Source organism: Puma concolor, chromosome B4 (genome assembly GCF_028749965.1).
Source record: "Puma concolor isolate L17-30 chromosome B4, mPumCon1.1.hap2, whole genome shotgun sequence".
Classification (NCBI taxonomy): domain Eukaryota; kingdom Metazoa; phylum Chordata; class Mammalia; order Carnivora; family Felidae; genus Puma; species Puma concolor.
In genome coordinates, this window is record NC_141673.1 from 78,106,835 (window position 1) to 78,131,857 (window position 25,023).

The window sequence follows — 25,023 nt, forward strand, 5'->3', positions numbered from 1 at the left end:
TTTTTTTTTTAACTTTTTATTTTGAATTATTATGGACTCACAGGAAATTGCAAAAATAGTACAGAGAGGTCCAGTTTCCCCTAATGATTACATCATATTATATTACTATAGTACAATATCAAAACCAGGAAACCGACTTTGGCACAATATGTGTGTTTAGTTCTGTGCCACTTTATCACTGGTATAGATCTGCATCAGCACAACCACAATCACGACACTCAAGGATTCTGCCATCACTAAGAGCTCCTTCATGTTAGCCATTCCTAGTCATCACCAACACCTTTCTCTTCACTGTTCCTAACCTCTGGCAGCCACTATTCTGTTCCCTATTCCTATCATGTAGTCATCTACAGCACACTGTATATAGTGGAAACACACTGTGTGTGACTGACGTTGGCTTGTTTCATTCAGCATAATGGTCTTAGGACCCTCTCGGGTTTTTCCATGTATCAATAGGCTGTTCCCTTGTACTGCTGTGTAGAATTCCATAGTGCAGTTGTACTAAGGTCAGTTCAGCCATTCACATGTTAATGACCATTAAATTGCTTACAGTTTTTGGCAACGACAAATAAAATTGCTATGAACATTCTTGTACGGTCTTAGTGTGGATCTAAGTTTTCATTTCTCTGGGATAAATGCTCAGAAGTACAACTGCTAGATTGTATGATGAGTGTCCACACGTGCCTATCCTCATTTATCATCTGACTATCTTCATGTTGTTTGCCCATTTTCTAGTGAGATTGTTAGGGTTTTCGTTTTCCTGTTCAGTTTTGAGAGGTCTTTATATATATCCTAGATAGAGTTCTTTGTCAAACATTGGGTTCTCAAATATTTTTTCCAGCTATAGCTTGTCTTTTTGCCATTTTAACAGTCACACAGCCAAAAGTTTTAAACTGATGAAATCCTACTTATCCATTTTTTGCTTTTATGATTTATGCTTTTGGGATCATGGTTAAGAACTTTTTGGTAAGTCCTAGGTCTAGAAGATTTTCTCCTAGGTTTTCTTTTAAAAGTTTTATAGTTATGGGGCAGCTGGGTGGCTCAGTTGGTTGAGTGTCTGACTTCGGCTCAGGCCATGATCTCACAGTTCGTGAGTTTGAGCCCCATGTCGGGCTCTATGCTGACAGCTCAGAGACTGGAGCCTGCTTCGGATTCTGTGTCTCCTTCTCCTTCTGCCCCTCCCCACTCACGCTCTGTCTCTCTCTCTCTCAAAAATAGACACACATTGTTTAAAAAAATTTTTTAAATAGTTTACAGTTTTATGTCTTACGTTTAAATTAATGACTTATTTTGAGTTAATTCACATATATAGTCTAAGGTTTAGGTTGAAGTTATTTTTTTTTCCATAGATATCCAATTGCTCTAATATTATTTGTTTAAAAGACACACTGTATTACTTTTGCACCTTTGGCAAAAGCCCCCTACTGGTGTGGGGCTAATTCTGGGTTTTCAATTCTGTCGCACTGACCTATTTGTTTCTTACTCTGACAATACCAGTCTTGATTACTGTAGCTACATAATGTCTTAGAGTGATTCTCCCCGCATTATGCTTCCTTCTCAAAACTGTTTTTTTTTTAATTTTAATTTTTTAGCTGTTTTGGTTACTTTGCCTTTCCATGTAAATTTTTAGGATAATCTTATCTACACCCATAAAAAATCTTGCTAGAATTTTAACAGGAACTGTATTAAACCTATATACAGCAATTTGGGAGAACTGTCATCTTTATTAAGAGTCTTCCGGGGCGCCTGGGTGGCGCAGTCGGTTAAGCGTCCGACTTCAGCCAGGTCACGATCTCACGGTCCGTGAGTTCGAGCCCCGCGTCAGGCTCTGGGCTGATGGCTCAGAGCCTGGAGCCTGTTTCCGATTCTGTGTCTCCCTCTCTCTCTGCCCCTCCCCCGTTCATGCTCTGTCTCTCTCTGTCCCAAAAAAAAAATAAATAAACGTTGAAAAAAAAAATTAAAAAAAAAAAAAGAGTCTTCCAATCCATGAACACAATATGTCTTAGATTTTTATTTCTTTCTTTTATTTCTGTCATCAGCACTTTGTAGTTTTCATGGGTATATCTTTTAAAAACAACCCAAACAATGACCCAGAAATAGCTTATAAATGCTACCAAAATAAAAAGTGATAGGCCAAACAGGTTTTGGAAATCAAAGAGATCTGGAGTAACTAAAATTAAAAATCAGGAATCGCATAAACACATTTATTTGGGGCAAATAAGCAGATTTTGCTGAAAGGCTGGCTTCACATAATTTACAAAGAAATAAAAAGGCACCACAGGGAATTTTGCAAGTAAAACTGTAAAAAGGACAGATTGGAAGCTTAAAGGATAGAGTTACATACCCTCTAGTTATATGCAGCACTTCTTCCCTTTTTTGATTATATTTCTTCTATGTATCAAACCTATGCATTACATGTGCATGTTATCATCTTCTAAACTGTTGGTCATGAGCATCATGCCAGGGAAGTTTGACAATGGCATCTAGAAGGATTCTTCTAAACACATGTATCATGTCATCTTATCCATACTATCCATAATTTCCCTCCTGAATAGGTCACTCCACCAGACTTGGTAGGGTATGAGGAGAGTAAGGAAGAAAAACATAAAGAGACGAATCAAGGAAAGAACAAAAAAGGAGGAAGTACATTACTAGTCAACTTGACAACTACTTACATGCAGGAGAGTGAAAAACTAAAAGTAAGGGAAAGTAGTGCTGCCCCATTTTTACAAATGATCAAATTAGAGAAAAAATATTCAACTTATGTTTAACAATATCTTATCAGTATTATTAAGATAACGTACAACCCAAACCAGAGGTGCGTGGGTGGCTCAGTGGGTTAAGCGAATCCAACTCTCGATTTCGGCTCAGGTCATGATCTCACAGTTGTGAGATTGAGCCTGGTGTCGGGTTCTGTACTGAGCATGGAGACTGCTTGGGATTCCCTCTCACACTCTCTCTCTGCCTTCTCCACTCGCTCACTCAATCTCTCTTTCAAAATAAATAAACATTAAAAAAAAAAAATTATAACCCAAACCAAAAGCATTCAATCAAATGTTCAATTCTAAGTAAAAATAGGAACTAAAGGTCAAAGATTTAATACCAGTCAGATTCTATTAATTTTAAAATATGCCTGTAAGGCGTATTTAAACTCTGTTGAATCACTATTGTAATAAAGCACTAAGTCTGATTTTTTTTTTTTTTTTGATGGAGTTCCAATGTGGATAGAGAAAAATTTACTAACATAAGTGCTTTACACATTCAGGAAGCCACTTATGAGCCTGTATGAGCAAACTTCATACATAATTTGGGTGAATAAGCAGGACCAGAGGGAGTTTCTGCCATCGGTCGTGTCCTCTCTTACCAATCTGGAAACAGCTGCAAAAGCTCCAAATGGTAGAAAATCTTGGGAATTCTTTCCCCCCCACTATTCACTTCTGCCTTTACCACAATCATTTCTACAATGCAGTGATTTTGCCTTTCATTGTTCACAACTCCTGAATAGCATTTAGTCCTGACTCTAGGGAGGAAAGTCTATAGAAAGGGGTTATTTCTCTACCTTTGGTAATATATAAGACAACCTTCACCAAAAATAACTAGCTCAATTTTCAGACCAATTAAAATATATAAATGCATTCAGACATCCCTGTCACATACAAATCTTGGCATAACCCAAGTGCTAAAGACTATATTCTGTTAATGAGTTTAATTCCATGGGAAAAAAAATGACTTTTGTCAACCAGTGAAATACAACATTTAAAATCTCCACAGGGGTGCCTGGGTGGTTTAGTCAGTTGAACGTCCGACTCTTGGTTTCGGCTCAGGTTGTGATCTCAGTTTGTGGGTTCAGGCCCCGCATCAGGCTCTACGCTGACAGAAGCAGAGACTGCTTGGGATTTTCTCTCTCCCTCTCTCTATGCCCCTTCCTGACTTGCACTCTATCTCAAAATAAACATTTAAAAAATTATAGTTTCCACAAACACAATGAATTCTACTCCTGTTAACTAAAACTTAAATTTAAAAAAAAAAAAAAGAAAAATCTGATGAGGTTTTCCCACTGCTTTGATTAAAACACACATACACAAGTAAAATTTTTAAATAATAATAAAAAAATAAAATTTCCGCAAATGTTGAGAGGCTAGTTATATGTAAATGTTTCTCTTAGCCTCCTTCCAAAGCTTGAAACTTTCTCCAACTAACAATTACTTTTCACCAACTTATAACTTAAGCCAAGAGTGCCTTTCCAATACTACAAACAAACAAACAAACAAAATATATCCCTAACAGACTGGAGCGGGTTGATGACAGCCTCAAATTCTTTGCCACTATTTTCATACCAAGAGGTAGGGTCATTTATCACCTCTTCGAATGACTCCATCCAACAGAAAAGAACAGAAATGACATTGCACCAGCTCTGAGCTAAATCTTTAAGAGGTCTGGCAACTTCTGCTTCCTTCTTTTTGGAGTCCAGCTGCCACATTATGAGAAAGTCCAAAGAGCCACATGCATGAGAAAGGCCTCCATGGAAGAGAATGAAGGTCCAGCTGACAACTCCAGCTAAGATCACAGCTGACAGTCAACAGTCAACACCAAGTTGCCAGCCCTGTAAGCGAGCGACCTTGGAAATAAATCTTCCAGCTCTAATCACGCTGTCCCAGCAAACAGCACACGGACCAGAAAGGAGCCATCCTTACCAAACCCCAGCCAGATCCCAAAGCTGTGAGCAAGAAAATAGTTGTTGCCTTAAGCCATGAAATTTGACGGTGATTTGTTAGGCAGCAATAGATAACAAAATTTGGTACCAGAAGTGGGACTGTAACAAAAACCTAAAATCTATACCAGCTTGAGTCTCAGTGATGGGCAGAATCAAGAAGGGTCTCTAGGAGACAGTTAATAAAGATCTGGAAAACATGAAGAAATGCTGCTGGTGGCTAAAGAAAGGGAGGGAGTCTACATCCTGCACTGACAGAATAACTAGCAAACCCAAAGCATGCAATAGCACGGAAATAGAAAGGGCACCTAACAGATTCATGCATCAGACTATGGAGAATTTCAGCAAGAATGCTGAAAGTACTAAGTGGTTCATGTTAGCTGCCTATGATAAAATACAGGAGTAGTGAGATGAACTAAAAAGGAACCGTTTGGTTCCTTTTCAAGAAGAATTTAGAGGAAATATAGAGGAGCCAAACTTGATGGGTTCAAAATAAAACCATTCCTCATTTCAGCATCTTAGCACAAAGTAAGCTCAAAGTGAGACATGGCTCAAGGCCAAAATCAAATCCTGTGTTGCCAGTAAGATGTGGCCTCAACCTTTTTTGAGCTATCAAAGATGTTAGGTGCTTGGTTCCTCATAGACTATGTTAGGCCAGTGGTTCTAAAACTCTGTGTGCACCAGACTCAGCTGGGGTTGAGGCATGGGTGTTAAAACCCAGACTGCTGCACCCAATTTTCAGGTCTGGAATGGGGTCTGACCTCTGTAGTCTCCAGGTGATATTAATGCTGCTGCTACAGAGACCACACTTTGCAAATCACAGAGCTAGACCAAAAGGCTTTGAAGAATTTTCAGTGTGATTCTAAGAACCATCTCTCCTAGACAGTAGAGCTCGTAAGACTCTTAAAGATATTTTCATATAACCCCTGACTTAAAGGCAGTTCAAGGTAGACCCCTGTCTCAAAGAGATTTGTGGGAATGGTTTGTAATGTTGTGAACCCAAAGAGATATGTGAGAATACACATAAAAACTCTGAAAAACATATCAACGGAAAGAGCATTGGTGTGGACTAAAGAGACATTTCAAAATGAAAAATACCAGGGCCCTTATTCAGACAGGAAGAGGCTACAAATATAAGTCATTTCTTATGGAAAAGTAAGATTCAGAGGACATAACCAAGAGCCTAGAGGGCAGAGACCAGAGCCACGAAGAACCATCCCAGTTAGAAACTTTTCACAAAACCATTGACATTTACCTAGCTGGATTTTAGAACCACTGTGGACCAGGGAGGGCTAGGTGTCTCCCATTTCCCTGTTCTGTGTTTTCAAAAAAAAAAATAACAGCATTACTGAGATATAATTCACCTACCATATGATTTACCCAAGGTTTGCAACTCAGGTTTTTAGGATATTCACAGATACAAGCAAGTTACTTTTAAAAAATTCCATTACCGGGGTGCCTGGGTGGCTCAGTCGGTTAAGCATCCGACTTTGGCTCAGGTCATGATCTCGCGGTCCGTGAGTTCGAGCCCCGCGTCGGGCTCTGTGCTGACAGCTCAGGGCCTGGAGCCTGTTTCAGATTCTGTGTCTCCCTCTCTCTGCCCCTCCCCCGTTCATGCTCTGTCTCTCTCTGTCTCAAAAATAAATAAAAGTTAAAAAAAAATTAAAAAAAAATTCCATTACCTCAAAAGAAACCTGTACTCTTTAGTTATCATCCCCATATACCCATCCCACCCATATACTCAGCTCTAAGAAGCTGCTAATCTACTTTGTCTTTATAGATTTGCCCATTCTGGACATTTCATATTGATTGAATCATACACTATGTGGTCTCCGTGACCCACTTCTTGCACCTAGCACATTTTCAAGGTTCATCCACGTTGCAATATGTATCAGTACTTCATTCCATTGTACGGATACACTACATTTCATGTATCTGTTCATCAGTTGATAGATATTTGAGTTGTTTCCACCTTTTGGCTATTATAACCTTATGTGATATTCCTGTACAAGTTTTGGGTGGACATATGTTTTCTCTTGGATATACACTTAGGAAAGGTCAAATGCTAACTATGTTTAACCTTTTGTGGAACTGCCAGACTGTTTCCAAAGCAATGGCATCATTTTACATCTCCACCAGCAGTGTATCCTTGTGACTTCTCCACAGCCTCTGATGCCTCTTTGAAGGGGAGCGTCTGTGGCAATTTTCCTGTCCCTGCCTTGCCATTGCATGTTGGGTCAGGGGAGGAGAGCAAATAATTTGTGCCTTTAGTTCACAGGTATTTGGTTGAGAACAGCTGCACCAAAAGAGCCTCATCTGTACCTGGACCTGACATGAATGAGCTCCTGAACTCAAGCTAACATAGCAATAGAGCAAGACTTGTGGGAGTCTTGGGTGTGGGCGAGTGCAGTGTGCACGTGTGTGAGTGGCCAGAGTGTGCCCTGTAGTAAATTGCTGTTCTGGTGATCACCTCCAATGAACCACCCTTGTAGGTATCCACTCCTTGTGGAGTTCTTTCCCACATGGACTCTGGGCTGGGCCGATTACTGCTTGAACCATCAAACAATGACAAAAATGATGCAGTGCCAGTTGTAGGCCTAGCCCTTAACTGCTTGGGCAGCATCCTCTTCTTCCATTTGGAACCCAGATACCACAAGGCAACCTAAGCTGCCACTGGGTCCCAGCTGATCTCCCCAACCAAGACTCGGAGGACCACAGCCATCCCAGCATCCAGATGATACCGCAAAAAAACAGAACCTCCTGGACAACTCAGTGAGTCACGAGATAAATTGCTGTTTTAGACTATCTGGTTTTGGAGTGGTTTGTTACACTGCCATAAATAACCCCAACAAGTCCCTTTTAGTGGCATTTTAAGCTTCACTTCTCTCTAGGCATGACAGACTAAATTATAAAGAAATGTACTGTGCAGTAAACTTTTTTTCCCCTCTAAAAGCTTAATCTATTGTACTTAGGATCAATTCAGCAATCATTGAAGCATATGAAATACACCTTCTAAGTCTCAGGAGAATTTCCTTAGAGTCTATCTTAGAGTGTAAGTGACTAATAGTGACAAGAACTTAAAAGTTTCCGTTTTCAGTAAAAAACAATAAGCAGCTGCACAAGCCATCAAAGAGGACTGGCCACGGATGGGAATCTCAGCATCAGCTGACATCTCCTGGTGCTCAGCAAGGCACACAAGGATCACAGACAAATGTGAGGAAAGTCCCTGAGTATCAGATAAATTCACAACAGGCATTCGGAAGACAGGCGAGGGATACACAAATGCCAAGCAGTCTGTGGTAATGGCCAGAATTCCTCAAGGCACAGTCACGGGGTTAAGATGGCAGGTCTTTTGAAGCCAGTTGTTATGGCAACCAGAAAGGATTTTTAACATCAGTGACACCAGTAAGAATTTCTAAACTCTTATGCTATGTTTTCTCTTATGCTGACACGGCTGCTGTCCTTTTGCTTAGCTCCTCTTTCTTTATTCTTATTTTTAATGTTTGAGAGAGAAACAGAAAGTGTGTACGTGACTGGGGGAAGGGCAGAGAGAGAGGGAGACAGAATCCCAAGCAGGCCCTGCACTGTCAGCACAGAGCCCAATGCGGGGCTCCATCTCACGGCCATGAGATCATGACCTGAACCAAAATGAAGAGTCTGACACAACTGAGCTACCCAGGCACCCCTGCTCCTCTGGATTTAACGGGCTCTCACATGTCTGCTCCGGTCACCCCTGACTTTCAGTTCATCTTATAGATGATGGCATGCAAGGATCCTGGAGGCTTTCTGCATCTCAAGAATACGGACAATAATAAATTCCTTATAGCATAGAATTATTCTAATTTTCACAGAATAATGCATTAAAAAGTTCCAGACATATAATAAACTCCCAATATATTACACTATCAATATACTATATGTGCTAACTTTGTTCAATTACATCTGCCCTAAAAACAATGACTTTCAAGGAAAAAAATGTAAATAGAGTATCAACTCATTAACCTATTAATAGACACCTCGTTTAAACAAACTGTAGTACAGCTATACAGTGAGATGCTAACGTAGAAGAAATAATAGGGGTGCCTGGGTGGCTCAGTTGATTAAGCATCAGATTTTGGCTCAGATCATGATCTCCCAGTCCGAGAGTTCGAGCTCCACATCAGGCTCTGCACTGACAGCTCAGAGCCTGGAGTCTACTTTGGATTCTGTGTCTCCCTCTCTCTCTGCCCCTCTCCCCTTGTGCTCTGTCTTTCTCAAAAATAAATAAAAGTTTAAAAAATGTTTTTAAAAAGAAATAATAAAGGAAGAGGGCTTTGAAAATTTGATGTGGAAAATTTCTAATACATACAAATGAAAAAACCAAGTATAAAGAACATACAATCCCATTTTTTAAAAATGTTTATTTATTTTTGAGAGAGAGAGACAGACAGACAGACAGCGTGCAAGTCGGGGAGCGGCAGAGAGAGAAGCAGACACAGAATCTGAAACAGGTTCCAGGCTCTGAGCTGTCAACACAGAGACCAACACGGGGCTTCAACTTGGAAACAGCAAGATCATGACCTAAGCTGAAGCTGGACACTCAACTGACTGAGCCACCAAGGCATCCCCATATAAGTCCACTTTAAAAATAAGTATATACTTGGGGTGCCTGGGTGGCTCAGTTGGTTAAGTGTCTGACTTTGGCTCAGGTCATGATCTGATAGCTCATGAGTTCAAACCTTGCATCGGGCTCTGCGCTGACAGCTCAGAGCCTGGAGCCTGCTTTGGATTCTGTGTCTTCCTCTCTCTCTGCCTCTCCCGTGCTCACACATGTGCTCTTTGTCAAAAATAAACAAACATTAAAAAAAAAAAAAGCATATACTCTGTAGATGCATAGAAAAAAAATCTGGTAAAAACCACCAGACTCCATGGACACCACAATTTGGGTGGGAATTTCAGTTTCTACAGAATATATTGCTATAATACCTGGTTTTTTAATAATAAGCACATGAGTCTTATAAACAGAAAAACATAAATGTAAAGACCACAGATCCTTCTTTAAAAATATCATGCTTTTACCTGAATTCGTTCACAAGGTTTTCAGCGTTCATTCTTCTTTAGCACTCAGAGCAGCTCAAGTCTGTTTTTAGAACAGTGTCAGAAGCTGCTATATGAGCTGTTTCCTGTATGGGGCAGCTATTTTTAATTAATGAACATTTTGTTGTAAGAGTTCACTGGAAATAAAACCACCAGTCTGCAAGTCAGACTAAAGAAAAGCTTACTCTGTAGAAAGATTTCAGTTATAAAAACATACTCTAAAAGGTATTTGACAGTATGTAATATTTACTTTATTAATAAAAACTTTATTTCCATAGTGATACTAAGATCCATCTCATTTAAAACTTCCTCAAGGAAATCTAAATTCTATTTCATTACTCCTAAAAAAAAAAAAATACAGCATCCTTCCTATCACAGGCACTCAAATATGAGTTGTGGGGAACATCAGAGGTGAGACAGAAAAGAGATGAATTACAAAAATAGAATAATGGTTTCCAAACATTTATTGAGCAACAATGTGAAAATGCTGTTCTATTCTGACTTGAAGAATTAAAATTGGGGTTACTCCATCTGTAAGTATATTAGTAACATAATCATCCCTTCTAATTAATTAGATTCCCCCCAAGTTTATGAGACAATATGGCTCAAGAGACAGCTACTATAGAAACAAGTTATATTTATCTACCCAGTTCCTCAACCCACAGGTTCACAGCACTACAAGGAGATCTCTCGGAGAGCCAACAGCAGGAACAGTAGGTAAGAACTCAATGGTTAGGGAGCAGCACCAGAGTTCGAAAGGCCCCACCCAAGCCATTCCCCGCCAGAACAAAAATAGGATTTTCCTGCAGATCTAAGAGAAGGTTCTAAGAAGGCCCCTCCTCCCTGCACTGTGTGTAGTAAAGTGTCTGGTCACAAAAACAAGGGTTGATTGTTCTCTTGCCAAACTGTACTCCTCCTGACAGGTGGCAATCCACCCATTTATACTAAACTCTACCCATACCCTTTCCACTCATCACTTCCCTAAATTCCTTGCATTTGTAGACCGTTACACAATTTTAAAAGTACCTTCTTATCCATTAATTTAACTCAAGCAGGTTATAGGATTTCTACCTAATACATTGAACAAAAAAATGCTGGCATTTAAAACACACTCTGAGAATGGGATGGTAAAGGCTCTAATGTCCTAAGAAGGCCTTGCTTACAGCACATCCTGCAGAGGGTTGTGATGGTTAATTCTATGTGTCCACTTGGAGGGTGTTTTTGGATAAGATTAACATTTAAATCAGTGAATACTGCCAATCAACACCACAATGAGATACCACCTCACATCTCTCAGAATGGTTAGAATTAACAACTCAGGAAAGAACAGATGTTGGTGAAGATGTGGAGAAAGGGGAACCCTTTTACACTGTTGGTGGGAATGCAAACTGGTGCAGCCACTCTGGAAAACAGTATGGAGGTTCCTCAAAAAATTAAAACTAGAGCTACCCTAAGACCCAGCAATTGCCCTACTAGGGATGTTGTATCCGAAGGATACAAAAATGCTGAAGGGGCACATATATACATACATACATACCACGTGTGGTTATGCTTCATCCTAACTTCCCCCACCACATCAGCCTTCTCTCATCTTGCAGCCGTCCAATGTGGCCTGCCATCACTGAGCAGCGCCACCCACAGGGCATCGCTGTACATCCACTCACAGAGCTACTTCTCCAGGCTCTACTTCTGGCCCCTCCCACCCATCTTCCCATGAAGATGGTACCCACAGCCTACCCTGACAATTGCCATGTTGGCACTTACTTTTCTGCCACCAAACCAACATTGTGAAATATTTCTTGCATATAAGCTTTTAAAACATATACTTTCTAGCACTTTCTATCGTCTTTACCTCTTCCTCATCATCTCTCATTTCCACAACATATCCTGCCCTAGGGTCACTTTAGCAATCCAGCTTTTGATCCCTATCACAAATTGAACTTGTTGACAGAATAGGTATTATACACACTTCACAGATGACGACACAGAGGTAGAAAGAGATGAAGTGACTTGTATAAGTTCAGATTATAAGTTAACAACAAAATTACAATTAGGACCCATTTTCTATTAACTTAGTTTAATTTCTGTTATACACGGAGGCTATTCATAAGCATAAGATCTGGAGTCAGGTTATGCTTGCTCTACTATTTATCAAACTATGACCCTCAGGTCTATGAAGCTATTAGTTTATTAATCTAAGCTATTAGTGGCTTGATTTCCGCATCTGTAAAAACTAGAGTAGTATTGACTTTCAATGGGATTTTAAGGAGATTTCCTAAGCTAAAATGGGTAAAACACTTTAAACACTGTCTGACACATAGGAAACTCTTAGTAAACTTTATCCACTCTCCTTATTGTTTATAATTTAATCAGCCTTTCTACGGTTATGGTACAAATGACCTACTTACACTTATCCTTTTTCTTTAATCATTCGTAAAATCTTAAATTTCAGCTGGATGAGGCCAAATACATTTAAAAGCCACTGATGAATCCACTGTTTATTCACCTAGCATGGTTTACTGCACTGCATGTCAATAAGTACTTCAAAGAAACTGGACACAGAAAGGAAAAATCACAACTCAGATAACATTTCTACCTGTTGAGCTGGCTAGTTATTGGCTACGTGAAATAGCCAATCAGTACAGCACTTAATTTTGTCCCTTATGAGGTCACTTTATAGAATGTTGACCACAGTATTTTTTTTATTTTTATATATTTTTTTCAACATATGAAGTTTATTGTCAAATTGGTTTCCATACAACCCCCAGTGCTCATCCAAAAGATGTCTTCTTCAATACCCATCACCTACCCTCCCCGCCCTCCCACCCCCCATCAATCCTCAGTTTGTTCTCAGTTTTTTTTTTTTTAATTTTTTTTTTCAATGTTTTTTTATTTATTTTTGGGACAGAGAGAGACAGAGCATGAACGGGGGAGGGGCAGAGAGAGAGGGAGACACAGAATCGGAAACAGGCTCCAGGCTCCGAGCCATCAGCCCAGAGCCTGACGCGGGGCTCGAACTCACGGACCGCGAGATCGTGACCTGGCTGAAGTCGGTCGCTTAACCGACTGCGCCACCCAGGCGCCCCTGTTCTCAGTTTTTAAGAGTCTCTTATGCTTTGGCTCTCTCCTACTCTAACCTCTTTTTTTTTCCTTCCCCTCCCCCATGGGTTTCTGTTAAGTTTCTCAGGATCCCCATAAGAGTGAAAACATATGGTATCTGTCCTTCTCTGTATGGCTTATTTCACTTAGCATAACACTCTCCAGTTCCATCCACGTTGCTACAAAGGGCCATATTTCATTCTTTCTCATTGCCACGTAGTACTCCATTGTGTATATAAACCACAATTTCTTTATCCACTCATCAGTTGATGGACATTTAGGCTCTTTCCATAATTTGGCTATTGTTGAGAGTGCTGCTATAAACATTGGGGTACAAGTGCCCCTATGCATCAGGACTCCTGTATCCCTTGGGTAAATTCCTAGTGGTGCTATTGCTGGGTCATAGGGTAGGTCTATTTTTAATTTTTTGAGGAACCTCCACACTGTTTTCCAGAGTGGCTGCACCAATTTGCATTCCCACCAACAGTGCAAGAGAGTTCCCGGACCAAACAAAGTATTGATATGGCTACATTCTCAACTCAAACGGCAAATACACTGTGTGATCCTATTCCTCTGCCATTTTGACCTTGGGCCTCTACCCAACACATTCAATTACTCTGCCCACGTGGATTAATGCTTCTGTGAAGACGTGGGCAGGTGGTCAGAATATCTGAGCTTTCATTTAAATTCTCACACAACCTTTTCAGATCTCAGTATTGACAATAATGATACCACCACCAACCCCCCTCCCCCACTACTTCACAGGTTTTTCAGAAAAACAAAAACCAAAGCAAAACAAAAAAACAGTCAAGACAAACCATAAAAAACAGGCATTTAACTCAGGCTTCCAAGTCTGCTGCACAGAGGGGGAAAAATCGTGTGTGGGGACGGCATCAATGTTTCTCCAAATGAAGGCATCTTACCATCTTATTAGTATTTAATCCACAATAAGAATACTTCTGACACTGATGCTTTTTATTTCATATTGTAAAGGGCTTTGTTATGAAGATTTCTCACAATAAGGCAGACCCGAATTGACGTTTTTACCCTCCTCTGCTAGCTCTGTGACTTTGAGCAAGCTAGCTAACATTTTAGATTCTTGGGTCTTGTTTGCTTGTTTGCTTTTTGGTACTGGTGGTCTTATTGAACGAAGAAGACAATTTTACCTTTTCTCTCGCAGGGTTATGAGGAGCAAGTGAGGTCACACACACCAAGTTATGAGCAAGGCAGCAGCAGTCAACACTGCTGCCCTACTCCTCCAGCAGTGAGAAGGCAGTCGGTTTCACTCGCGCCTGGATTTCCAAAGCTGTCTAAGTGGGTTTGCTAACTGATGGGAGTTAACACAAGAACTGATCCAAGAACTACAAGAAGTAAGTTTAAAACCTACCCACAGAAAAAATACAGGGTGAGTAAAAGTTTTAGCAACACTTGTTAGTTGCGATTCACAGTACCTATGTTGCATTTTCTTTCAGCTCTCACAGCCTTAAATATAGCCCTGGCACAAGTAAGTATAGGGAGAGCTGATAAAAATGACAATGCCTGGGGCACCTAAGTGGTTCAGTTGGTTGAGCACCTGACTCTTGATTTTGGGTCAGGTCATGATACCAGGGTCATGGGATCGAGCCTTGTATCAGGCTCCATGCTGAGTGTGAAACCTGCTTAAGATCCTCTCTCTCTTTCCCTCTGCCCCTCTCCCCAACTAATGTTCTCTCCCTCTAAAAACAAAACAAAACAAAACAAACAAAAAAAACAGAAAAAGAAAAAGGAAATGTCAATGCCCCATCTGCCTCACCAAGATCTAGGACCCAAACTCACATATTTCAAGAGGTACAATCTGTAGGAGTGCTCATAATACTGACTCCATCTTTGGCCCTCCATCTTGTTCATGTTTGCTCAATGACCTCTCTTCGGGCTACGTGTCCCAGGTCCCTTGGACATTGACATACATACCTTAGGGATACCTGCCAAGGCCAGAATGGGTTTAGGCTTATTTTGGCTTCCCAGGAATCTGTTGAAGATCACATAGACTTCCTTCTTTCCTGACGCACAGGAGGTGCCACAAGATTTAAAGGGTATGTGCAAGCCCTTTGAGGCGCGTGTCAACTTTTGGTCTCACTACAGTGCGCTTCTGCATGTCCCCTCGCTTCATAAAGTCTGTGGACAAAGGTCTGGATTTTGCTGAGAATAACTCTGAAGCTGCTGTGGATTGTCCTTGCCCTATCTGCCCCCGTGTCAGTAAGGTACCCTGAATACAACTCTGTAAAAGATACGCAGTGTCTTTCTTTGTTTCCTGGTCTCCAAGTGCCCTGTCTGTTTGAGAGATACTTCACTATCTCTTCTCCACCTTCTAACACCTTCTCATTTTAAATTTGGCCCTGGATGTTTGCAATCTGCCAAAAAAGAATGTTTTCTTATCATCTTTTTCTCTAAGGCGTAAGATTTTTCAAAATGTGGTTTCATCCCATTAGCAAGCCCAGCAGAAAATAGAGTATGTAAGCACACAGAAAGGCTAAGTTTTATCCCAGATACACACATGCTCACACATGCACAGATAGTGTTGTACTGGGTTGTGGTTAAAAAGTTTGCTATTCAGGGGCACCTGGGTGGCGCAGTCGGTTGAGCGTCCGACTTCAGCCAGGTCACGATCTCGCGCTCCGTGAGTTCGAGCCCCGCGTCGGGCTCTGGGCTGATGGCTCAGAGCCTGGAGCCTGTTTCTGATTCTGTGTCTCCCTCTCTCTCTGCCCCTCCCCCGTTCATGCTCTGTCTCTCTCTGTCCCAAAAAAATAAACGTTTAAAAAAAAAATTATAAAAAAAAAAAAAAAAGTTTGCTATTCAAAAGCACAGTTACTAACTGCTTTCCTTTTGAAACCAGGTAACTGACAATAACACTGCTTTTTAAAAGGTCATTACTATTATAAAAGACAGTTTAAAAGGCTGGACTGTTGGGGCACGTGGGTGGCTCAGTCGGTTAAGCATCCGACTCTTGATCTCAACCCAGGTCATGATTTCACAATTTGTGAGACTGAGCCCTGTGTTGGACTGCAGTGCCTGCTTAGGATTCTCTTTCTCCCTCTCTCTGCCCCTCCCCCTGCCTCCCTTTCTCTCTCTCTGTCTCAAAATAAATAAATAAACTTAAAAAGAAATTTAAAAATAAAAGCCTTGACTATTAAAAAGAAAGTTTTTCCTCCTACTGAACTTCAGTCCAAATGATCATTAAAATGCCCAAATAACTGATATATCTCCAAGTCAAGACACATATATGAACGAATCAGTAGGGAGAGGACAGGTACAAAGGAAAAAAAATATTTTATTAATTCCAGTCATGGTGCTAGATTATATGCCAGGCACACCTCTAGAATTCCCCCTTTAATCCACCTAATCCTGTAAGTATCACAATGTGGTAGCTAGATTTCATAGTTCTTCATTTTAATTCATAACCTAATGAAGGTCATTTTCTTGCAGTCACAGGACTGACAAGGTTGGACATTACACCTCTTGACCAGCAGTGCCTGATTTAGGCAGAATAGGGTCCACATTCAGGATTATGGATAAAGGTACAATTTAGAACATCCTTCAGTCTCTTAGTTTTCTCCTTAAATAGACTGCGCTCAAAACAATAGCTTAATTGGCACAGAACTGGAACTCAAAGAGCAAGAACAGCCAGTGACTTGCTCTAAGATGTTGGGAAAGCCAATTTCTATGGACCTCTATTTGTATGGCAGAACTTTGCAGTTTCTGATAGCTAAGATTTTAATGATTCATGCCTTTAAGAGGACACATTCTAAGTAACAAATTCCATCACCAGAAACTTTATCAGAATTAAAATAAGGACATAATTTAAATAAATAGCAGAAAAACAAACTCTAGGGTGCAAATTCTTTTCCCGTAGCACCCTGACTGCCTATACCCTCTCCCACCTCCACAAGAATGGCTGACCTGGCCTCCTAACTTTATAGGACTGCCTAGAATTCTTGCCTGTCCTGCCACCTAGTGGCAGCAAGGATTCACATGACCAGAGCAAATGATGACTCTTGTGTTCAAAGCCTGTTAAGGCTGTTCCCTCAGCCACCTGCTGAGAATGACTGTCCCCTTGGGACTCTGGCCTTCAGATGCCTCCTACCTCACAAAAAAACTGGTCTTCATTAGGACAACCTTAATTTCCAGAGGAGCCATCAATTGAGAAGCCACTGTATTTGCTAAATATTTGTTTAAATGGTAAAACATACAGATGAGATTTTAAAGAGACTCAAAGACTCATACAAGTAGAAAATGATCTCTTCAAAGATATCATCCATCTCTTGGGGGCACCTGGGTGGCTCAGTTGGTTAAGCGTCCAACTTCAGCTTAAGTCATGGTCTCATGTTCTCATGGTTCATGAGTTTGAGCCCCACATTAGGCTTTCTGCTGTCAGTGCAGAGCCCACATAGGATCCTCTGCCTGCCCCCACTCCATCCCTCCCTGCCCCCACACTCTCTCTCTCAAAAATAAGTAAACATTACAAAAATAAAAAATAAGTGAAAAATAAAAGAAATTATCCATCTACTGGATTCAAGGGCACTGTGCTACACAACTCTGGGGGTCTGAAGGAGCATTCACAACCTAGCATATATGAAGGGCACGCCATGGACTATTCGCATATGCCCAAGGGCCCTGATAAGACTCGTTACTATCCAAAACTTGCTATACAAAACTTGTCAGAACTCCCCCTTACTTCTTTCTTTGCATCAGGAGACTCCTGGCCTTATATGCAAAACTAGGCTCCAGAAATGCTTACTTATTTAAAAAAAATCTTCAAACAAACCTTTAACAATCCTTATTAGTAAGGGGTCAAATGGCCGGTAGCTTCTACAGCTCTCTGTTGGTTCCACTTTACATTCAAAATAGAAAAACTCTCTGTGGGGAATGGGCAAGTAGGTGAAAGGGATTAAGAGGTACCAACTTCCAGTTATAAACAAAGTCGTGGGGATGAAAAGTACAGCATAGGGAATATAGTCAATAATATTGTAACAATTTTATATGGTGACAGATGGTAGCTGCACTTACGATGAGCACAGCCTAATGTACAGTTGCTGAATCACTATGTTGTATACCTGAAATTACAGTAACATTGTGTCTCAACTGTAACATCAATAACAAGAGTTAAAACAGTAAGAAAAGCTCTCTGTGAATGGTTTCCTGACGCTTAGCCAAAAAGGGATAAAGCAGCATAGGGGTAGTTAACACATTTCCTTTCTTTTAATCAAGTTGCCCCTTCCCAGAAGTGAGGAAATAGCAGTTAATCCCCTTTGTGTGTGTATGATTTTTTTTTTTTAATTGTTTCAGTGATAGGCAGAGAAGTTCAGAAAAAAGAGGAGAATCTGTATTAAGAATGTACCATGTGGAGCACCTAGGTGGCTCATTCGGTCAAGCCTCCCACTTCGGTTCAGGTCATTATCTCACAGCTTGTGAGTTTGAGCCCCAGTTGTGCTCCGTGCTGACAGCTCGGAGAGTGGAGCCTGCTTCAGTTTCTGGGTCTCCCTGGCTCTCTGCTCCTCCCCCACTCGTGCTCTCTTTCTCTCTCTTTCTCAAAAATAAATAAGCATTAGAAAAAATTTTTTTAAAAAGAAGCTACCATGTGACAGACACCAAGCTAAGGCTTTCATATATATATGTATATATATATATATACACACACATACACACAGGTTATCTTTCCCAAGAAAAATTAGAGCAATGGTAGCACACTCAGAAGTCAATCCCCACTTTGTCAGTTACTGGGGGTACAACCTTGAAAACATATATAAATTCTCTGAAGCCTAGTTTCCTCCAATGTCATATGGGAACAATACGTTCTATAATGTGCACTAACAGCTATGCACCGTGCCTGGCGTGTGTTGATTGCATTCTCTCCCTTATCACACTGGCTATATTTTCTTGAAACTACTGGAGTCATGGGGGGCGGGGGGGGGGGGTGGGCAGCTTCAGAGAACTAGAGTCCCAAGTATTTCTGCACTTACAAACTGTCTCCAGCCTTTTGTCTATTTAAAAAAAAAATATTTGCTGAGGCGTCTGGGTGGCTCAGTCGGTTAAGCATTCAACTTCGGCTCGGGTCATAATCTCACAGTTTGTGGGTTCAAGCCCCATGTCAGCCTCTGTGCTGACAGCTCAGAGCCTGGAGCCTGCTTCAGATTCTGTATCTCCCTCTGTCTCTGCCCCCTGCCCCGACTCATGCTCTCTCTCAAAATACAAATAAATGTTAAAAACAAATTGTTTTAAATAGTTGGAAACTTATTATTTTGAAAATTAAGTTTCATTTTGAATGTAAGTATAAGGTAGCTTCCTCACAGATGAAAAATAAATAAGCAGAAAAAGAAATAATGCATCATTGAATTTGACAATTACCAGAAAAAGGCAAACCATGGAGTAAGCTGTAACGGCATTTAAGGCTGCCACATGGAGAATGGAAAAGTGAATTTTCTAGCAACTTTCCTATGACTGATATGCAGTGTTTACTTGTTATTAACCACCTGACATTATGCAGAAACCAAACCAAATTTATAAGAAAAAGGTCATAGTTAAAACCTTTTAAAAGACAGAAAATAATAGTCACAGGGCAGAAGGCATCAACTGGGAACAAGCAGATACTTGCATTTAAAAAACATACAGCATTCTTAAAATTCCCCCAGGAAGGTTTTTGTTTGCTTTACAGCATCTCTCAGTACTCTGTGCAAATATGTGAATTCCACTTCTGCTAGTTGTATAAATTCACAGCAAATAAATAATGTACCTGGCAAAAAGACATCAAAAGAAATAAATGAATCAAGGGAAATATTACTACTAAACTCATCAAGTAAAAGCCTCTTAAGCTCTGAGGCAGTTTTCATTATCTTGTTAGCTTCTAAGACTGAAGAAATCATTTGAAAACTTTTATTACAAGCCTGGAGATACAGAAGGAGACATGAAAACCTACATCTGACAAGGGCTTAATTAAATGCATCAGTAAATTTTGTATTTACATCAGTTTTAGTTGCTTGAATAGTGCTTATGTTCCCCCCCCCCACCACCATATGTTCCTGATTCAAAACAGGACTGACTTTCCAAAGGAAAAATATTTTCCCTAACTGGAATATTCTATTATCACACAAAAGCTTAGAAAAATCAGTATTAACTTTGAACACGATGAATAATTTTTGGACCCTCAGACACAGGAACAAGTAACACACATCATACATAATTACTACAAATACAACTTCATAACAAATTCACTAGCAATCTACTGGAGAAAATGAGTTACTTGTATTCTTTATCTCAGTTAAAAGCATTTTAAAATGCCCAGCTATTCAATATAAACAATATATAGAAAGCCCATGAATTTTTAAGAGACCTAGGCTGAAATAGTCAATCTGCAATACAGTAATTGTGATCTTGGACATGCTATTTCATTTCTCTAAGTCAGTTTCACTGTCTATAAAATGATAATATCTATTTCACAGGATTATCATTAACATCATGAAATATATACAGAGGAAACCATAAGGTCTACAGTACCTCGTAGAATCTAAATAGATCCTCAAATAACCAACCTTTCTTTGCCTTAGTTTTTCAGCATCTTTCTCGAAACCAATCCTCCCAATTTTTTTTTTCATACAACCCATTAAAACTTCTGACTCTGCACCCCAGGACATGACCATTTATAAATTACACATGTACTACTGTACTAATGTATTAAAAAATACACAAAAGTAGAACTTTTAATAAGAGGCTCTAAAGATAAAATGAAAACCTGTTTATTTTTCTTTAATTTTTTAAAGTTTATTTATTCACTTTGAGAGAGAGAGAGAGAGAATGTGTGTGTGTGTGTGTGTGTGTGTGTGTGTGTGTGTGTGTGTGTGTGTGTGTACAAGTGGGGGAGGAGCAGAGAGAGAGGGAGAGAGAATCCCAAGCAGGCTCTGCATCATCAGCACAGAACTCCCAACCGGTGAGATTGTGACCTAAGCCAAAGTCGGTTGTTTAACCAACTGAGCCACCCAGGAGCCCTGAAAAGCAGTCTTGGCTTCATATTACTTAATATCTCAAAGCATGGTAAAGCTTAAGTCAAAATTCATACTTCACACTGGATGTACATCCAGACTTCAGAGAATCTTTGTGATAATTCTGATTTTATTTTTTTGGTCACCTGCTTGTCCTGTCCGGTTAAACAGTCACTGTTTTTGCCTCATCATGTGACTCAGAACTACTAGAAATGTAAACTCTACTATTTACTTGTTTATTTGGGTTTTATTTTTAGGCTTATCTTCAAACTGTGGTTTCCTTAAGAGTATTTTTACATTCATGCACCATTTTGTGAGAGTTTAAAGCTAGACAATATATTCTGTAAATCCACTGAACCAACCACACGCAAACTACAAAGTTCAGGATGCCTGGGTGGCTCAGTCGTTAAGCATCTGACTTCAGCTCAGGTCATGATCTCACAGTTCGTGAGTTTGAGTCCCACATCCCATGAGCACAAGCCCTGCTTGGGATGAACTCCAGCCCCTCTCTCTGCCCCTCTTGGGATTCTCTCTTTCTCTCTGCCCCTCTCTCATGTAAGCCCTCCCCCCACCCCCCACCACCCCAGCCTCTCTCTCTCAAAAAAAAAAAAAAAAAAAAAAAAAGTTCAGCAAAATACTAAAAGCAAAAAACAAACAAACAAAAAATCCCTGCCATGCCTTTTGAGTCATAGAATTGCCTTTCTCTTTTCAGGAAACCTTACCTACCACATGGATGTGAATATGTGACATTCAGACGAGGAAGCCACTATCAACATATACAATAACTAAGATGACATTTCACCATACATTATAAATGCTGGTAAAGATTTTTAAAAAAGAAATCAAAGTTTGAATATTTTCTCCTAACACCTGGATTGTCTTACATATCCCCAAGTATACACACACTTTACACCCCACTTGGCCTTAAACTTTTAATACAGCCTCCTCCAGTCTATGTTCTGCATGGCCTCAAACTGTTACCTTTCTAAATTATAAGTCTGATCATGTTACCCACTCCCTTCTCAGATATCCTCCATGGCACAACAACTCCTTACAGGGTAAATCCAAACCCTTTAGCCTTGCATACAAAGTCTATGATATGGAGAAGGATATTGATGAGGGAGCATAAGGCACGCTGAGGACAAAGTTCAAGTTAGCACCCCCCTCCCAGGAGTGTGCTATGTGTGATATTCCTTGGACACTTCCAGCTGCCCAAGAACAGGAAAGGACAAAGAAAACAAATAGTTAAACTGATAAGAGTCTTCACCAGTTTAAAAGAAAAAGGCAATCCCATCAATAGCTTAAAGTCCAGGAACTCCTTACTGTCTTAATGTTGATGCTTTGCTAGAGGGAAAAACAACCTTAGCTTGACAACAGCTAGGCCTCTAGTAATCTGTGAGTCTTTAGCCTATGAAAATCTCTTTGAAAACTTCGTTTTTGACTTTACCTCCCCCAACTCCATGGTATATAACCAGTCATTCTTCACAACCCCAGTGCAGCTCTTTCCGCCCACTTCCAAGAATTCTTTCTTGGCCATCAGCTCTGAACTCCCCCATCACCCCAAAACTTCATATCATCTATACACAGCTTTTCCTCTTACCAATGCCCACACTAAGGCTTATCCTAGAGCCCCACCAAATTGTTAGATGTTTCTAACACGTGGTCTTGCATAGTTTCACCCATTCAGCAAGCATTTATTGGCTATCTATTATATGCCAGGCATTGGGGAAGATAAAGACCCAGTCATTGCCCAGATTTCCAGCACAATAATCAAATAAATAAGATTCCAGCATAATGTGAAAAGTACTCTAATGGAGATTTATGTAAAGTATTAATGAAAGCCTGGGGTTGGGATGCTTCTTAGCTCCTTCTGTCAGGTAGGTGTTATCTCCTTCACCCAGAGTATACTAACCTCCCTTATTCCTTGTTCAATAACCTCTTACTAATCCTTCAAAATCAAATTCCAATGTCCATTTTTACTTCATAAACTGGCCTGGAAAGATTTTGTGACTTCTTCCCAGTAGCTGCTATATCACTGAGTCAAATTGTTATAAACAACACTTACTGCTGTATTATTATGACATTTTCAATGCAACTTTTGTGGAAAGGTAAATCTTCAAATGTTAAAAAAATAGCTGGCAAAGCTGCAAAATAATGATTCCATCTAATGACAACTAGCAAACTTTTTTTTTTTTTTTTTTTTTTTAATTTTTTTTCAACGTTTATTTATTTTTGGGACAGAGAGAGACAGAGCATGAACGGGGGAGGGGCAGAGAGAGAGGGAGACACAGAATCGGAAACAGGCTCCAGGCTCTGAGCCATCAGCCCAGAGCCCGACGCGGGGCTCGAACTCACGGACTGCAAGATCGTGACCTGGCTGAAGTCGGACGCTTAACCGACTGCGCCACCCAGGCGCCCCACTAGCAAACTTTTAAAGTTAAGATTAGCCATTCAAGAAATGTATTTGCTCCACAGGGGTTTTATTTATCCCCATTTTTAATGGAAACACAATATTCACAGAGGACAGTGCATCCACCACGCTGAATGAATTTTCATACGATGGACACAGTCCAGTAACCCACACCCAACCTTAGGTCTTTCTGAGTCCCAGTAACAACCTGAACATCTATAGTCCGACACTATAGGAGGAATAATCTAGTTTTTAACTGGACCTTTTTTCGAAAATAAGAACTTTTTTAAATATCAAATTGAGAATTTCAAAGAACAGAAAAATTACAGCAGGAAAATATTTTAGGAATAAATAAGACACTAAATTCAATCAGCTGTACAATCTAATCTGAGACACTCTATTTCAAAACTATCTATTTTCCTTGAAAAGACTTTTAGATTTTTAAATGCATGCTTACTTCTTCCAAGCTTTATTTTTGTTGAAGGACATAAAATTTTTAAATTAAGACAAAGGCTTAAAAAAAACTTTTGAATTTTGTTTGTGATCCTTATAATAGCAAGAGTCAAACATCCCCCCAAAACCACAATTTACAAACCAAATCTCTTTCAAAAGGCTATCAGCTGGCCCAGCTCTTCCTGCATTTTAATCCTTGAAAATGTGATTTTAAATGAAATGTTGACTGGAGAGATTTTTGAAGGTGTCATCATTCCTGTTGATAATTTCCCCCCTACTAATATCCAATTATATGAAGAAAGGACCAGCAATTCCAGAACAAGACCTGGCTTCTCCAATGAGTCATTTAGAAAACTTTGCAAATCCCTCAAACTCTATAAACCTGTTTCCTTATCTGTAAAAATAGAGATTACATTATCGAATAGATGAATATTTCCAAAACAAAAAAGCTCCTTCCAAATTCAGTTATACTTGTGAAGTATTGCTGTTAAATCTAGAATAATGAACATAAAGTCAGAGCCACATTTTAGAGCCCTAACCCTACCAATCTTTGTTCATTGACTTTAATGGAGTCGTTAAATCTCTCTGGGCTTCACTGGTAAGAACAAACAGCAGACCAAATAACTGGCTATGATCATTGTCTGGGTTATGGAACACTTGAAATTCACAACGCTCTTTGCAGAACATGTTCCTGTGGATAGAATATTGCTTTACCAGCTAAGTTCAGTTCTATCACACACACAGGGGACTCTTACCCCCGGAAAATTCAACCATGTTATACCTATTAGAAGAAAGAAAATCATAGCCACAAGCAAACAAGGCCACAAAAAAGTGAGCTATTTGCATTTTCCCCATTAATTTGCATTCATATGTATCTATACAGATTTCACCGTGAATTCAGTTAGCACTCTCAGGCAGACAAATGGCAAGAAGTGACAAAGGTTAAAAGAAACATTGCGCTAAAATTTTTTTAATGAAGAAATTCTACTCATTACATCTAATTAACAAAAAGGAAAGCAACCCTGTCCTTATTGAATTTAATTATTAATCATTTAATTATTCAATTTTAACACAGAACTCTTCACCCCGGCTCCTGAGAGCAGAGCTGGAGGATTGAAGCACTGCCACTCTGCAGGGTCCCTCTAAGCCCTAGGACTCTGTTTCCACTGAAATGTTCATTCTGTCTATATATGCTACATACTGTTCTGGGCACAAATGTAGCAATATTTTTATTATTTTTTTAATGCTTATTTATTTTTGAGTGA

At 39.9% G+C, this 25,023-nt stretch overlaps 1 protein-coding gene and 1 long non-coding RNA gene across 6 annotated transcripts in view; one reads left to right on the forward strand and one right to left on the reverse strand.

Annotated features, from left to right (window-relative positions):
* Positions 1-25,023, reverse strand: part of FGD4 (FYVE, RhoGEF and PH domain containing 4) — a 243,681-nt gene that overhangs the window by 174,864 nt on the left and 43,794 nt on the right. Inside the window, exon 1 of one of the 5 annotated variants that reach the window (XM_086713682.1) lies at positions 9,770-10,082. The exons of the other annotated variants lie outside the window; for them this stretch is intronic. The gene's annotated coding sequence lies outside the window, so the exon portion shown is untranslated. Of the gene's footprint in view, positions 1-9,769; positions 10,083-25,023 lie in introns of those variants that run through there. 5 annotated transcript variants of the gene reach the window in all.
* Positions 7,205-14,286, forward strand: LOC147579232 (uncharacterized). The gene is made up of 3 exons (XR_015253678.1): positions 7,205-7,483; positions 10,363-10,504; positions 14,067-14,286. It is a non-coding gene; the product is annotated as an uncharacterized LOC147579232 (long non-coding RNA).